Source organism: Sturnus vulgaris, chromosome 7, assembly GCF_052056855.1.
Source record: "Sturnus vulgaris isolate bStuVul1 chromosome 7, bStuVul1.hap1, whole genome shotgun sequence".
NCBI lineage: Eukaryota > Metazoa > Chordata > Aves > Passeriformes > Sturnidae > Sturnus > Sturnus vulgaris.
Window position 1 is genome coordinate 23,366,527 of NC_142249.1, and position 12,660 is coordinate 23,379,186.

Sequence of the window (12,660 nt, forward strand, 5' to 3'; positions counted from 1 at the left end):
AGAAATCTTTTTATATTTTATAAAATGGAGACCTGCAAATAAATTCAATTTGTGGTCAAAAGAGACACAATGTTTCCTTCAAATACATGGTAGGATAGCTCAAAGTGCCTGTAAAATGTGCTCACTGATGCAAATGCTTAAAACATTATCTACTGCCAGTAGCTGCACCACTGGCAGTAAACTACAAGTGCAGAAAATTTCTATCTGCTATAGCAGAAAACTGACACTTTATACGCGCTTATAACTGAGGAGAAAAAGCCTAGCAAAAGGAATAGAAGCATTTTTAATATATATAACAATAAAAATCAAGTTTTAGACAAAAAATTTCATCTACTTTATCTTACTGAGTAAGATAAAATCTTATTTTACTAAGAGCACACGGATTTAAAATAGGAACTATCTAAAGACAGGTTTAAGTCACTGTGTTCTCAATCTGTGGCATGAATGTCTAAAGAGGTTTTTGTACTGGGTTATCTTTGTACTATTAACTATACCATGCATATTTTATCACCATTTCCCTTTTGACAGAACTAGGTCTCCACAAACACATAGGAATCTGGAAGCAGAGTATAAGTGTTTTAAAGCAAACATCTGAAATATAAATCTGAAACACTACAATTGGCTTTACCATTACTGGCCTTGTATTACATATGGAGGTTATACTGGATTTTCTTTCTGATACTAGTACTGCAACAAGAACCCAAAATTTTAAGACTCTTTCTGAAAGCAAATCAAATTCTGTCATGAACCACTTTTTCTGCTTTGAACTGCTAATAGAGCATGTAGGGAACATGCCCAAATTCTGACTCTCCAGGCTACAGACCCTTGCTGTGAGACCAAAGAGTCTTACTATTCATAATCCCACTTTTTAGTTAATTTAGGTCAAGTACAATTACATATGTATTTTTAAGAGCATTATCCAGAGAAATCATTGAAGTTAGTGATGTCACATTTCTGGCATCAGGATTTTCTGCATGTAAATTCAGGTGCTCCAACACCATCAAGGTCTGTGTCACTTGAATTTTAACTCCATTTAGTGACTTTTAGACCAAACAGATCTAAAGGTAAGTGCAATTAAAAAAAAATAAAAGAAAGAAAAAACCTCACTCCCTGGTCCATTCAGATTGGTGATGTAAAGGGAGAAATTAAGTAACAACCCAAGAAAAATCCTTATGAAAATATATTTTTTTTATCTCCCCATGCCTTAAGTGCTTTCAGGCAGCTCAGGAAGGACCGGTCAACTTCTACAATACTAAGCAGAGTTCTGCTGTCAAAGATGTATTACTCAAAATGTCCTTCTCCATCTAGCTCAGAGAATAGAGCATTTCATTTCATTAAATCAAATGTATGCAATTAGCAGGGTAAAAGGTGAGCTATACTTCTCGAGCCAAGGGTAGCCAATAACTAGATTAATATTGTATAAACTGATCCCTTGCTATTTATAAGTGATTTGACAAGTACTATAGCAGGCATTTTACACATGTTTCTGGCTAGGTGTCATTCTGCTCACTCAGAGTATTTATGCCTATGTAGATACTGCAACCTGTGTGTTAATGTCTTAACACCTCAAAATGCTGCACATACAAAAGCTGCCATTAGTTTAAAGGAAATAAAATTTTCAAAAGCAGCTATTTAAAAGCCCACAAAAAAAGCTTTTAAAATGTGTCATACTAGGTATTTGCTTTGTAGACTGCATTAATGTTCAGTGAAATAAGTATTTGCTTATGTTATTAAACATCGATTTAAAAAATGCAGTGCAGTGACATGTATTAAAACACACAGATAGTTGCCAAATAAATATGGAAATTGTGACTGAAGCATCTTACAATATGAGAAGAAAAAATGAATTAAGTAACTCTTTTAATAAATTGTACACACATACACAAAATACAAACTTGATACTGATAAAAAATAAGACCAAAAAAATTGCTCATTTATAGTACCTACTGAGATAGTTTTAAGTCTTTCTTGTTATTTGTAAAGAAACTGTTGAGGCTCCTGCACCTAAAATTAGACTTACTGTCAGTTATGTTTGTGTTCTTGGCTGCGACATGCCTGGCTGTGCAGCCCCTACACTGCACTCTCGTGTGCTGGTGTGGTAATGCAGTAGCTCAGTACTGCTCCTTTCAACAGCGTGCAGTCTCTTCTACACAGAGATGCACCATGGGAAAGGAGTGACATAGCAGCTACCCGCATGGGACAGAAGCCCTTGGACCTAACTTTTGATGCTGGAGGATTCAGCAAGAAAAAAATGATTAACACACCTGCAAGTGTTCTTTTCTGAACTGGCACTGTAGATCAGGACCACTAAATATTTATTTTGCAAATAAAACTGACTGAAGAGAAAGTAGTCAGACAAGCTGTTACTATCACAGTATGGTTCAAGAGTAATTATTCATAGAATAATAACAAAACATTTTAAGTGGAAAGAACCTACTATAACTCCTCATGCAATTCCATCTCTTGGCTGTAAGAGGAATTGAGATACTCCATTTCTTCATAACAATGTGTGTTTCTTGGCTTTATCAGACCTATGCTTATCCTACCTGTAATGACTGTGACCACATTGGTGCACTTCTGGCCCAAATCTAGTGAGCTGTTGACATGATGGTGATTGGTGAAAGATTGAACTCAATAATCCTGGGTGTCTTTTCCAACCTTAAGGATTCTATGACTCTAACCACATCAGTAATCTACTGCCATCGCCTCAATCCTGCAGATACTTCCAATTTTATAATCAGTTGTACTTAGGCTTTTAAGGCAGCACTAGGAACATTAAAATAATTTTTAAAACATTTGAATAATGTGCTATCTCTACTGCTATGCTACAAAATCAACATTTCGAAACCCTGGGCAAAATTGTTTAGCTGATTTTTGATTATGCAATTGTGATGCTTATTTGCATATATTATGTTAGAGGAAAGGGATTGATACGGGATCACCTTAAAAACCAATAATACAGCTGTAATACACAACAATGTCTAACAATGGAAAAACTCTAGCTGCAGTCTTTCTGCAATGTCACTAATGGTTGCTGTGGAAATAACTGTCATTAACCCAAAATTGAAAGCAGGGAGCATCTGGAAACTCAGAGCTCAGCCTGCAGCATCTCTAGTGTTAAATTTCTAATGTAAAAATTTCTCACCCATAAATCATATTCTCTCAGTCCTTTTCTGCCTCCCACCCAGCTGCACCTCCACCCACCCTACTTCAAGGCTGTACTGTTTGTGCAAGGTAATGTTCATCGCTGCATATAGTAAAATGATTCTACCTTCTGTTACCCAACAGCTCTTCTTTTTCAATCCATATCATTAATTGTTAGTCATAGAACTATTATTCATTCTCTGAACTCCTAAAATGAGATATCACTGATAGGTTTACATCCTTAGCAACTGCACATAATATGGAGAACTGTATTTTGCTCAGTCATATCACATGCTCCTATTTCTGCTTGCAAACAGACCCCTGTTGTTGTTAAAGAGCAACAGGGTGTCAACAACAGGCTTCAACAGGGTATTTCGTACCAGTTAATATGTAGAGCATGTCTTTACCTCCCCAGCAATGTCACTAGTTTGAGTGACTGCAGTCTTTCAGCCCAAAAGTAGACTTCTCTACCAGCTAGTACCTATTAACCCTAGGTTCTACTGTAAAAATATACATAAGTACGTCTATAAATAGATGGGTTTGCCTTAAGTAATTCTGCCTCCTTATATGTAGAAGCAAGTAAGATATGTTAAATTGTCCAAAATATTTGATTGCATAGTGATCATTACTCCTGTAAATATAGATGCTTATTTTTAAATTTTATAGTTACTATATTTTACTTTAATTATTTATTGAATATTCCTTCATTTTACTCCATATGCACTGTAAGGAATACTCCAAATAGAAGAGATGAGACGGTGATATTCTTTAAAGAAAATGTAATTGTTTCAATAGTCATAAAGAGATTTTACATGTACTAGGAAATAGCGTGCAGGATATGCAAGAATTTAAAAAAAATAACATATCTAACTTCACATACATGTTTTCATGAACATACTTTTATCTAATAAAGTAAGATGTTTTGGAAGACTTCCTTCTGTTATAACAAACATGAAGGGAATTCAGTGATCAGCTGATCTTTCAACATAGACCCAACCTAGACAGACTCTCTCTATATAAATTATATATATAATTTAACTCTTTCATAAGACACTAAAAGTGTTCATAAATAAGGAAAATCATAAGGTCAGAGAATTCGATAGCAGCACAAATACTTTAAAACTAACATCTCCGTAACTAAATTCTCCATTTCACAAGGAAAATATGTCCACTGTTCAAATCCCATGTCTTGTTTCTGGATGGTTTTGGCCAGAATTGGCAGTGGATTTCTTGCAATTCTACATTCCTTTTAGGTCAATCATGCTTCAAAAGCACCACAAGGAATCCAAAACCTGCAAACTTAATACAACTATTACCTCCTTATACAAGGGGAACTTTTGTTAATGCTGTGCTAGAGTAACATTGTGTTCCATACACAAACCTAGCTACTATGGTCTGCTTTTCATTTCTATATATGTAACCATGTTAAAAAAAAAAACCAAAAAAACAAAGCCAAACAAAACTTTATTACAAAATACTACAATTTTGCTCCAATTGTCCCTCTTTCTGTTGTTCTTTTGCCAGAGCCTCACTTTCTTAAACCTTTCCTAAAGAAAGTCAGAGCCACTGCATCTTACAGTCATAAATACTTCACCTACAAAACAAAGAGACAGAATGACTTGAGTTTTGAATTAGGGATATGAGAATTACAGGGGCCACTGTTGTTCCTTCGGGCTTCAAAGATAGCCAGAAAAGTCCATTACCCTTTTTCTCAAAGGATATTATCAACTCTGACAGCATATGGTGGTTTTCTGTAGGCCTAAGTCTTCAGAAAGAAGGCAGAAATAGGGCAGCAGGTGAGGTAGTGTTTCTTGAGGAGCACAGGGAAAGTCGGGGGTCTGAAGGGATACCATTAATAGCAAAATGGGACTGAGATAACACTTGAACTAGAGTATATCTGTCTATATTTTTTTTAAACAAAGAAGATTAAATTACAAAGAGGACAAATTAAATAAATACCACTACCACATTACATGCCACCCCTACATTTATGAAAATATATATGCACCTGCTGTGCCAAGCTCTTCAAAACAGTGCCTCTTCAGCAACTCTCCTAGAAAAAGTGTATTTTTGACCTTGAGAGGTGGAGGATATTTTGTAGTACCTCCAGCTGAATTTGTCTGTTGAACATAGATATGTGTATATATCTCATGAATATATTCACACAGCTGCATGTACAAACAGTTATCAACCTTTCCATTTCTTCCTCCCATTGAAAATGCTACAAAAGTCTCTCTTGTCAGTTATCTTTATGAAAATAGAAAAGGTTTGTTTTTATTAGCAAATACTTTATTGTTATAATCACAGTTATCTATTCCTTTAGTTAGTTGTTATTGCCAATGGAGATTATTCTCAGTCTTTCCCCAGTGACGCTCTATTTGTCACTATTCTGGGCATTAATCCAAGTCCAAAGATAGGAATGAAAATTATAGGCTCTTCCTACATAGCTTTCCTTTTTAGCAACTTCATGCAGGCTCCACATTAGCAACTTCTAACTTCTCTCAGATTTCTTCCTACATAAGTCATTCTCCAAATGGATCAAAAGTGGAAAAAAATCAGCTCAATGCTCAAAGGGATATTATCCTTTAACTTCTTACTGAAAATATTTATTTTTCCTTTTTTTTCCCAAATTCAAATAAAGGTTGTAGATTTGGGGGGGTGGTTGTTGTTTACTTGAAGCATTTTCTATAGCTTCTATATACCACATTAATATCTGAGAAAAAATATTAATGGATTTTTCTTCACAGTAGTTCCATAAAGTGGAAAATATTTTCGCCCTTATTTTAGCAGTAGGGAACTCATGCACAGATAGTGAACTGTATGTGCAACATCATAAGAGAAAAATATGCTGAAATCAGGAATACCTTTCTGAAAATATAATCCTTTATTTCCTAATTTTTGTCAGTGTTTTGGAAAATATTGCTATATGATTTTACTGTTGTTCCGTGATATTAATTAAATGGAGTGGTGAATGCAACTTTTTTATTTCATCTAGTTCATTACACTATATTAATGTATAGAAGTTATGGCTCATGATTTATTCTGCTAAATGTTAGCAAACAAACAAGATGGAAAAGCTAATAATAATATGTATTAAGTAACCAATAAAAAACAGATAACCAAATTACTTCACTCCTAGTCTGAATTAATTGACAGCAAGTCTATTTTGAAGCAGGAGGCAGAACTAAGGTGTCACTGTAACCATCTGTCACATATGCTTTGACAAAGAGGAGAGATTTGTAAGGTACATCCACATCCTACTGCTAATGGAAAATCTCTGTATGTTATATGGAGCCCCTACATACCAGTAGGAGTATGTTGGGCCAAACATTGCTCTCTATATGTTTAACAAATCTCTTGGTTTATATCAAGTAGATACTTAAAAGGAGATCCACTGCTTTACTGAACTTCAATGGAAACTGTATTTGCATATAGCTCTTCAACCTCGAAAATAAAATCAACAGCTCTTGCCAGATACTTCTTGGCTGCATTTCAAAATGTGATGTTTTCATTTAGGATTAAAATTAGCAATCAGATATGATTACAAAGTGAATAGTGATTGGGAAACACTTAATCACCTAACTAAGATAAAGTATTAGGATTGGCAAATCACAAAATGCTTCTGAAAGAAAAATAGAAGATGTTGTAAATGAAGTCAAAAGAGAAGCTAAATGGCAGGGAAGTCATTAGAAAAATAATAATAATTGATAAGCCTGATTGCCTCCTACTTATTTTTGCCCAAGCATTTAAAAATTATCCCTTCCCACAGTCTTTTCTAGTTTCTCTCTCTTTTTTCCTTCCCCTGGCTATCCTTTTGGCAGAACAAAAACTACCTGTTCTTCTACTCCTTCTCAAAAGAAATCAGTCCTTCACTTCCTAATGGATTCCAAACCTGCATTACTGCAGAACAAACTACAGGCTACATACAAACAAGTGTGTTACATCTACAAACAACAAAAACACACAAAAGTGTAACAAAGTAATCCATTACATCCTACAGGTTTATGGAATTGGTTAGCTCTTCTGCTATACTCATACAATATCATAGAGCATTTAGGAGTTTCACCACTGACTCCTCCTTACCCAAGATTTCATCATTAATATTGTGTCTATAAATCATATTTTAAAATAATGAACAAGAGAAGACGTATGGGGAATTCATACTTTCCAAAAGGATAGCAAAAATATTCTGCCCCTTGGTACATAATAAATAAACTATTATCAGTTTACTACTTGTAACTTTTTACGCCATAGATAAATTAAATACTTACATAGCATCATTGATCGGGCTTGCAATATCTTATCTCATCACTCTGCATAGAAATAGAGAGAAACATGAATTTGAAAGTGGTCAAGACTCATAACTGGACAGGCATGCCAGCTTACAAAGATGGGCCTGAACAAGTCAATAAAAGACAGGAGTTCGACTAATCTCGGACACGATCCTCTTAATTACTCTCCCTAAGTTTTGTCATGTTTTGATGATACGACAGTCTATCGCTTGATTTTCTCTTTGTTTCCGAGCACGGCAGAAGGCCCCGCCGCATGCAGCGGCCGTCCCGGCCATTCCCCGCCGCTCCGGGCGGCTCCGCGGGGGCAGCGCGGTGCCACAGCGCCCCCTGGTGCCCGCTGTGCGAACACCGCGCTCCTTAGCCCGGCTGCCGGAGCTCCGCAATGACCGGCGTGAGCGTGCACCGGCCGCTCTGCAGAGAGGAGTTAAAAACAAAGCAAACAACTCCAAGAATAATCCATGTTGTGTTTAGGGCTACAAGGGATTTGCATGTCTAAAGATGAGGAAAGGGGTCTGTTTGTACTCAACAATATATTGTGTTCTAAACTAGAAGACAAACGTTGAGTAAATAGACCTCAGATTTTCAAATAAACCAGGAGCTTACCATGTTAAGGGCAGCATTTTTATGCTACTACAAGTAATCAGTTCACCACCCATTTCAGAAAACACAAAAAATATATTTCCTAAAAAGGAAAGGAATCACGCCATTGACTAGGATTTGTTCAAGGATTAAAGAACAAAAAGCACAGCTGAAACAAGCAGCACTAGTAACAGAAATTAATACTGTAACACCTATTTTAATCCTTTGAAAATAAAAGCACATAACAATAATCAAAGAAATCTCGTTTACTTCTGTGTAGGATCTGTTAAGGCAGTGCAAAAATACTACAGTAAAAGCTCTAGTATTGCACATGGCTTCACGTTACCAGTGAATCAGCAACACCCAGCAGAATAGCAGCTCATGCAATATTAGCATCTTGTGCTATATAGCTCAGAATCAGAACTGAATCAAGTAAACTAACAAATGGGCAACACGGTGCCATTACCACTCAGCATAAATCAATACCATGTGTGAGGCAAAGAAACTAAGAATACGTCATGAAAAGACCTCTTAATGTAACATAAATATAAACATAAGCCTGCCAAGCATGCCTCTGTGGCCTTACTTTTTGTTCTCTGAACACTGAATGCCTTCAGGAAAGCTGATGGCTACTAAGTTATCAGTCACTTGTGCCTCACTTTCTTGCCTCTAGTTCTCCCACTTCTCTTAAGATTCTTTCATCTAAAATGCGTTACTTCATGCAAATCCCAACTTTTTGAAACTTCCTCCTCACTCAAATTCTAGCTCATACCCAGTAAACAATCAAGGAGACACAACTCATTCCTCTATTCAACTTCTCTTTTCCCCTCAACAGGGGTAGTCCAGCAGGTAAAAATGTGGTATCCCCTTTAACCCTAGACCCTTTGTTACACACAAGCACAGTTAGCTGCTAACCCACAAGGTGTCACAGCACAGTAATTGGAATAGTAAGCAACCATTTATTCTCTTAATTACTTTCTCAGTTATAGTAAAGAAACAACAGTAGAGCTGCTGTGATTCAAAAGGACACAAGGACAAAAACTTCCAAGCTTCTAGAAAGATGAAATAAACTTCTAAGAAAGCAAATAATCCGTTCTTTTTGGACTCATACACCTTAGCTGAAGAGATACAGAGTGTAACACAGCAAGGCAGTTCTCAATTCAGAGTCATGAGTTCTTAGGACAGCTCTCTAACAGCAGTGTGCTTACTCTCTAGGTTTCATTGTGATTATTTTGAACTAGAAGAATTTCAGTTTTGAGTTTCCCAGCTACAGATCTCATGAGTTAATGAGTCTGAGAGACAAACAATGAGTTTACATTTCAAATTTGCCTTAAGAAAAATTCATATGTAAAGCTTCAATTTCTCCTAGTTGGTTTTATGTGAAGCTTAAATTAAATACATAGTATATTATTGGTCACAACCAACTAGTAAGCCATAGCCAGTTGCAGGTTAAGATTTTGTTTTCCCTCCATATGTTTCCTTTGACCATAACAGTGCAGGATAGGAGGCAGAAAATGTTATCACATAAGACTGAAGCCCCAGGATCCACAATGAGAGCCATCAACACAAGGTTACCAACACTGCCTACAGAACACTTATCAATGATAAGCTTAAAGACTCTGTTTCTCCAAAACAGATAACAGTACTTTGAACTTGCAGGACCGGAAAAGCTGCACTGATAACTTCCAGGTCAGATATTTAGCTCTTGTCCACTAACTTCACAAACACTACAGGTTCTTATGAAGGCCAGCTTAGAAGTTTCAGGATATAAACAAACATTTTCCTCAAACCATAAATCTTTTGAGTAGTTTCTGTACAGCTCAATACACTCTTAAAGAGACCAGGTGCTTGGTATTTATTAAGCTCACCAGCTAAGCAACACAGGCAGACTGCCCACAGCTGTCATATTAGGAGGTTGCACTCCCCTGTAGTCCTGATCACTCTTGCAGGGGGCGCAATATAGCTGGACAGTTTCCACTCATTTCTCACATGCATCACCAAAGCTCATTTCTCAACAAAATCTTTTTTTAAAAAGTCCATAATCTCTTCCTGGCAGACTGTTATGTATCTCACAGCTAAATTAATTTGCTGTTGAAAACATTAGTCCTTTCTTTATATGTTTGCCTCAAAGACACTATTAAAAAGTAAAAGGTTACTGACCTTTTTAGAAAGGACTAAAGAATCTGACATTAAAGTGTCATGTGATTATAACAATCATTCCTTACAAAAAATGCTAATTTTTTTTCAGTTTTCTTCCTTCATTTAGAGATAAAAGGAAATGTAGTCTTCTCTATATGTCAGTTTGCATCACATGACTTATTTTTCTAGGCCTGCTTTGTGTCTAATGTTGTTATCTTTAATCTTATACGGTTTCAGATGATTCAGACGTTTTTGGAGTACACAAAGAGCTTATAGTATTGACTCTTCTTTGGTTTTTTAAATGCCTTATTTGCTTTAATATGTTTAATGCTTGTGAAAGATGGCAATGGTATCATTGGCTTTTAGAAATCTAGTTCTTACAATAGTGTGGGCTTCTCCACAAAGCTCTGCCAACATGGTTCAGTGCCATCTCATTCTATTATTTATTACAGTTTGTATACCTTGCCCGGTGGGGATGTCAGGCATGTTTGTACATAGTTTCCTGGATCATTCTTGGAGTTCTTTCAGGCAGCCATATTAACATCACATGTGCTGTTTTCCAATACCACTAGTACTACTGACATTAAGCAAAAACTTAGGACTACCTTCCCCAGCCACAAATTAATTTATGATTCCAAGATGAATGTATCTGATCATCCCAAATCATTACTGCTTATATTTTCCAGTCACTTTATTGATAATTCAATTTAAGGCATGTTCTCTGTTTAGCCCTCCTTGTGGAAAGTGTTTTGCCATGGAAAATTTCCCAAGATACTCTCCAGTAAACAAAACAACCCCTCTTCACTTTGTTCTGGTTTTATTGTGATTGCTCTTCACACACAGCCTTAAATTTCTGTGAATCTTCAGGATTCTCTTGCAGAATTTCTGCTCATAAATACTACAGGTACTAATAAAGATTCCTTTTTGGCGATTGTTGCTCTCACCTATTAATTTCATGAAGTATTGCCGGACAAAATATGTAGAACATACAAGAGTAAAAAAATTCCACTTATTTTGGCCTCCTTAGTATGTTTCAGCATTTCATGAAAATCTATGGTTCTGTTTCCTTTTCTAGACACAAATTCCTTTGTGCCAATTTTTTTTAAGGCGCCATCTGTTTGTTTGGCTTTTTTTATAATTGTCTCCTGTGGTTTAATTGTGTTGGAATCCTTCAGAATGTGATCTTGTACCACAACCAGAGGGATAAACAATTGTACAAACTGTCCTACAGCAAACTCCCAAAGAACATAATGTAAACAGTGGATTATGGACTTGTGGTGCACCCTGTAATTTTATTTGCAATGTACTGCAAGTCTTAATGCTAAGACTAAAACTGGTATTAAGCATTCTATACAATAACCACATTCCAAAGCACAACAAGAAGCACAGAGTAATCCAAGTAATCAAAAACTATTCTCATAGTATAGGAAAAACACCTCTGCACAATCTTTTGGGAAGTGCCTATTCCTTTCCCGAATTCACTGTTACTATACTGAATTAAAACTACTAAGCTCATAACACTACTTGGAATCATGCCAGTGTGACCAATAGAAGTAAAATTCTTGGACTCTTAAATAAGTGAGTGCCACATTCAGGCACCAGCCCCCTTATGTACTAAGAGCTGCATTGTGGGAGCTTGACTTAATTTGTCAAAAAAAGCCTGAAGGATGTATCTGATTAATTGTAAGGTATACATGAGAAAGCATTTGCATAAACCAGAAATTATTTTCAAAGGTAACGAATGCACACTCCAAACAAGAATTAAAATCACATTATTCATTATTATAGAGCACATGAATGTCAGATACAGAGGCCTTGTGAGGAAATTGCTACAGTACTAAACATAAAGAATCTGGCAGAAGACTATCTTGAAAACATACTATATAGTATGCTTTAAAACAGCCTAATTCTCTGGTTTTACACAAAATTCTTTGTATAGTCCAAGAAAGAAAATAACATTGCTACAAATCACGGGAATTGCATCTTAGGCCTCTCAAAGTTTCTTTGCTGAGTCATGTCATCTGACTAGTTACACAAGAATACATGTCAGCTTGTAGCTAGTCATGGAGATGATTAGAGATTTTTTGAAGGAGCTGAAGCTAATGTGCTTAAGCTATTGAACAAAAATGTCATATATGCCCTTTATGTGCACTTTGTTCTCCATATTAAATCATATGCATCATAGATCTTTAAGGACACAATTACTGATGCACAGCACATGTGCTCCTTTAACGACCACAGTTTACCCTAGCAAAGTATTATCAACTATAGGAGTTTTAAGACTATAGAAAGGAAATTAACACGCTCTATTTTCTCTGCTACTTAGTTGTCATCTCTCAGCATTTTTCTCCATAATGATTCAATCTTGTTGAAAATTTTGGGCCGACATTCTGATGATGCCCCCCAGTAATTGAAGTAAGTTCCCGAAGTTAGGTGCAATTTTTTCACTCTTGTAGGTTCTACCTTTTTTGTCCGGTAATACTTCATGAAATTAATGACTGCCTCC